A 5,970-nucleotide genomic window follows, 5' to 3' on the forward strand; every position below is an offset into this window, starting at 1 on the left:
ACCTTGCTCAATAATGACGTCGTCAATGTCAAGTCCACAATGATTCAAGTTGCTCCAAATTTTTCTCCGCATCTTAATCTTCTTTCTATCAGACTCAATCGCAACAACTTTGTCTTTTGGAGGTCGCAAGTCATTCCTACAGTTCGTGCTCACAGATTCGAGGAGATTCTTAATGGAAGAGCACCAATTCCAACTCCATTCGTCGAGATCTGACTCAACCTCCAATCCGGCGTGTAAATCCAGATTCATAATTGGATGAGGTACGATCAGTTCCCAATGAGCTAGCTCTTCTTTTCCATCTCTGAATCGATGCTTGGGCATGTGAATCGTTGTCGATCTTCGTCGAAAGTCTGATTTACAATTGAAAGACTCAATTCTACTAAGTCAAAAGCTCGAGCACTTCAATTGTGTTTTCTTTTGCAAACAACGAAGAAATGCGCTGCTATGACAGTTGAAGATTACATCCCAAAGATGAAGAATCTCGCAGATAACTTCAACACTTCAGGAAAAACCATAACTGACGATGAATTGATTATGTATATACTTGGAGGTGTTGGGTCTGAGTATAAGTCGGTGGTGAGGCTTCAATCGCAAGAGATGAGGTTTGAATCAGCGAGAACTCAAGCCTAATCCATAAACGTCATGGTATTCTAAGCAGCATGTCTTCACATTCAGTTCATCGAGGCTATCCAACTAGATGATCATCCCGTGGAGGCAGAGGAGCATTCAAAGGTGGTACTCACGGCGGCTTCACCTATCGAAGACGTGGAGGTCGTGGATCCAGTGATGGAAGAGGAAGAACTTAATGTCAAATCAGTGGTAGGCTAGGACATTTTGCAATCAAATGCTTCCATAGATTTTATCCTATATGATCCTTCGCAGTCTACACAAGGTCAACCTCTACATTTTCAAGCTCAAGCACAAGCTCATTAGGTTCAACATTCTCAATTTGAGGATCTAGACGTCTACAACGCTCGATTTGATCAAGATTAGTACTGCAGTGCCATTGAAGAAGATCAATATCAGTTTGAAGAGAATTTATGCTCTCCATCTGTGAACTATGAGCAAGCTTCCACATGTCTATGATGCACCACAAGTAATCTATGATAGCTCTTTTCCTGCACCAGAAGCCAATTTCGTCAGCTCTTCCTTTGCACATGTGCCGAAACAAGCATGGTTTCCTTGACAGTGGTGCTATAAACTACATCACCACTCAGATGGAGAACTTGAACCTACAAGACAATTCCAAAGGAAAAAGGCAAGTTGGCAGTAGGTAATGGATCACTTCTTTCAATCTCTCATATTGATGATTCTATCATACATGTACCAACCACTCACACTAGTCTTAAACTTAAAAAAAATCCTTCATGTACCACAAATAACCAAGAACCTCTTAAGCATCTTCCAATTTATTACTCGTGACAATAAGGTCTTTACTGAATTCCATTCTGATACATGTCTTATTAAGGATAAATGCATTGGAAAAGTACTTGTGAGTTGAATGATTATGGAAGGTCTCTATCAGCTCATTGTGTCTCGCTCTACACCTCAAATGTCTTCTCAAGTGAACCTTCCAAGTCAACCTCAAGTGATGTCTAGAGTTCCTAGAGTTAATGTGTGTACTAGCTCAGAAAATGTTGTAACTAAACTTGTTTCTACCTCTGTGTGTAATTCTTCTTGTATTAGTCCTAGGGCTATAAACATGATCATGTAATGAACTCTGAAATTTATTTGTAGCATAAGAGACTTGGCCTTCATTCTCCAACCGTACTTAGTCTTGTATATAACATTCAGTTCATGAAATAAAGAAATCCTCACAGTGTGCTTCATGTATTCTTGGCAAAATGCACCAAATACCATTCCCAAAATTATTGTCAAAAACATCATCTCTCTTTCAGAGAGTACACTCTGACCTATGGGGACCTTCTCCTCATGTCTCTCGTGAAGTATATAGATATTATATGATATTTGTAGATGATTTCACCAGATTTACATGGACTTTCTCTTTAAAACTGAAATCTGATACACTTTTAGTTTTTAAACATTTCAATGCTTATGTTGAGAGACATTTTTCTACAAAAATAAAGACATTACACACAGACTGGGGAGGTGAGTACAAGGCTTTAGTTCCACTCTTGGACACTCTCGGAATTTATCATACACTTTTATCCCCACATCCATCAGCAAAATGGAATTGCCGAAAAGAAACACCAACATGTAATTGAAACTAGTTTGTCATTGCTTTCTCGGTCTAATCTTCCCTCTAAGTTCTGGTGGGATGCATTTTTCATTGCTGTATCACTCATCAATGTCCTTCCTACACCAGTTCTGAAAAACAAATCTCCTTCTGAAATCTTATACTGCAAGCAACCTGTTATGTCGTCAATTAGAGTGTTTGGATGTACCTGTTTTCCATTTTTAAGGCCTCATAACTCTGATAAACTGCACTATAGATCTTTTAAATGTGTCTATTTAGGTCCAACGGGTCATAAAAAAGGTTACACGTGTCTTCACCCTAGAGGTCATATGTACATTGTTAGGGATGTTGTGCTTGATGAAAATGAATGTCCATTTGTGTCCTTTTTTCCTAAGCAATCATCTCAGTCACACAACAATTCCCTCACTCGAGTTCATCTTCATACATTTACCACTAGCTCACCATCATGTGTTACCTATTGCAGATCACTCATATTCCAGTGCATTACCTAATTCTGTCTCACCTACACATATCTCAAGCTCTAATCTAACATTTAGTGAACCACAATTCCGATTCCTTTCATCTTTTGAACCTTGTTCCTGAACCAGAGCCATGCCTTGACCCTTTTCCAAACCATATCCCACCCACAAACACTCATTCCATGGTAACTCAAGCTAGGGATGGAATCTTTACACCAAAAGCTCTCACAGTTCAACACTTTTTTGAGTCAATCCCACATGAACCACAAACTATCTCTAAAGCCATTTCATTCTCTGAGTGGCATGGTGCTATGAATCATGAATTTGAGGCTTTGATAAGAAATGGTACATGGGTTCTTGTCCCCCATACTGCTGACATGAATGTAATCTCAAATAAGTGTGTGTGTACATGACTAAACTAAATGCAGATGGCTCTATGGATAAGCTTAAAGCAAGGTTAGTTGCTAGAGGGTTTCAGCAAACTAAAGAAGTTGATTTCTTTAAAACTTTTAGTCCAGTGGCAAAGCACTCTACTATCTGGATCTTGTTCACTATGGATGCTACTTTTGGATGGCCTATCCAACATGTTGATGTGAACAATACCTTTCTTAATGGCATCCTCAATGAGACTGTATTCATGGCACAACCAGCTGGATTTGTAGACCTCAAGTTTCCTGAGCATGTGTGTCTATTAAAGAAGGCCATTTATGGTCTTAAACATGCTCCAAGAACTTGGTTTGATCAACTTAAGCAAGCTCTTACATGTCTTGGTTTTCATAGTTCTACATCAGACCATTCTATGTTCTGCAAAGGTCATGGAAAGGATCTTATGCTCATCTTGGTGTACGTTGATGACATTCTCATCACTAGTGGTAATCATCTCTTCTCAAGCACATTGTGTCTCAGCTAAACTCTCAGTTTGCTCTGAAGGATTTGGGAGCTGTCAATTTTTTTCTGGGTTTTGAAGGACAAAAGACTTGTAATTCTTATCCTTTGGTGTATAAAGTGATAACTCTTATTCTCACACTTCCAGTTTCTACCGTTACTATTGACCGTTCTTTTTCAACGATGAAGATGGTGAAGACCGCACTTCGTAACAAGATGGAAGATGATTTCTTGTCGGATTGTTTGCTCGTTAATATTGAGAAAGAAATTGTTGAAATGTTTAGTATAGATTCAATAATAGGTGATTTTTGTGATACGGAATCAAGACGCTCTTTATTTTAATTAAATTATGTATTAAGACACATTTTTTTATGATATTTAATTTATATAATTTTTATTATTATTTTTTCTTGGCCACCCTCAACTTCAATTCCTAGATCCGCCACTGGAGAGGTATTTTAGTCTCAATTTACACTAAAAGTTTGTTCTTGAAACTTTGTAAATACAAAGACTAATCAAACAATTAGATGTATTATAAAGTGTAATTAATCAAATTTCTCTTTTATTAACCCTTGGGGAGCATGGCTGTATCACCCGAGAGTAAAAACCAAGATGCTCAAACTGGTTGTCATATCTTTTTGCAAAACAAATGAGAAATCATTTTGCAAATTAAGAGGAGAAATGTAGACCGTTCTTTTGGAAGATGGAAGATGATTTCGTAACAAGATGGAAGATGATTTCTTGTCGGATTGTTTGCTCGTTAATATTGAGAAAGAAATTGTTGAAATGTTTAGTATAGATTCAATAATAGGTGATTTTCGTGATACGGAATCAAGACGCTCTTTATTTTAATTAAATTATGTATTAAGACACATTTTTTTATGATATTTAATTTATATAATTTTTATTATTATTTTTTCTTGGCCACCCTCAACTTCAATTCCTAGATCCGCCACTGGAGAGGTATTTTAGTCTCAATTTACACTAAAAGTTTGTTCTTGAAACTTTGTAAATACAAAGACTAATCAAACAATTAGATGTATTATAAAGTGTAATTAATCAAATTTCTCTTTTATTAACCCTTGGGGAGCATGGCTGTATCACCCGAGAGTAAAAACCAAGATGCTCAAACTGGTTGTCATATCTTTTTGCAAAACAAATGAGAAATCATTTTGCAAATTAAGAGGAGAAATGTAGACCGCTAGGTGTCCTTCTTCTAGCCAGCCAGTAGCGGAGTTGGGAATTGAAGTCCATATGGCAAATTTGAAAAAACAAATTTAGGGGAGCAAATTAAATAAAACGTATAAATTTGGACTAAAAATAAAAAATTGATTAAAAAAAACAAGGAACTTATGATAAAATTTATAATTTTAAAAGTTCAGGCAGGGCATTTGCCCACACTGAACCCCATATAGCTCCACCTTTGCTTCTAGCCACGCTTCGACCTCATTCCGGAGAGATTGACCAGATGTCATTCAACATTTCCGTGTAGTAGTACCGAAGCAGAATTATGGTACCGTTTCTAACCCGGAACGAGACAAAATTTTGGTTCAGTTATTATGTTCAGATCAAAGATTTAAATGCTGGCGATTTTCTCTGACAATCGCCGGCAAAGTCGTTTTCGGACAGCCAACGGCGGGAGAAAACCTTGATGTCATTTTTTTCACTATTTTTCGTTTAATTTTGCCGAAAACGACGTGTCGTTTCCACACTAAATGACCGGTCGTTTTCGGTGTGTTTAAAGACTAAACTCAACAAATATTCCACGACATTTAGAGATTTTCGGAGAAAACGGAGAGGAAGAGACAATTATCGGACCAGACCTTCCAAGCTGAGACGACCTCAAATTTTCGGCGACTTTCGTTGCTAATCGGCGATAACCGGACAAGCTCAAGGTGATTTTCACAAAATATCGGCGGCGATCGGAGAAAATCGGCGAGATTTGTTTAAAAAATCGAAGTTACATAAGAAGAAGAAGAAGATATATATATATATATATATATATATATATATAGAGAGAGAGAGAGAGAGAGATATGTATTTTATGTTGTAGTGTCACGTCATTGCTATTGCTTTTGAGAAGGAAAATGGAGAGTTGGCAAGAGAGAGAGAGAGATAGATTTCTTTTAATTTGACGGTACAAACAATATTAGTTTATTATTTATTATTTCCCATACGCTTTCATATTTCCAATACATCATTTCATATTTTCGATGAATCTAGACTCTAGTACAATTACACCACCCTACATTAAATATATTATATTATACATTATTATGTTTTAATAATATTAAAGTAAAAAAATCATAAACAATAGATATTATTAATTGAAAATATTATTTATATATTTTAAATGAACACACATATTTAGAAAGACATATATATAAATTATTTTATTACATTATTTAT

The sequence above is a fragment of the Urtica dioica genome, chromosome 5, assembly GCF_054948205.1.
Source record: "Urtica dioica subsp. dioica isolate 48M chromosome 5, U.dioica_male_clone48M_v1_H2, whole genome shotgun sequence".
Classification (NCBI taxonomy): domain Eukaryota; kingdom Viridiplantae; phylum Streptophyta; class Magnoliopsida; order Rosales; family Urticaceae; genus Urtica; species Urtica dioica.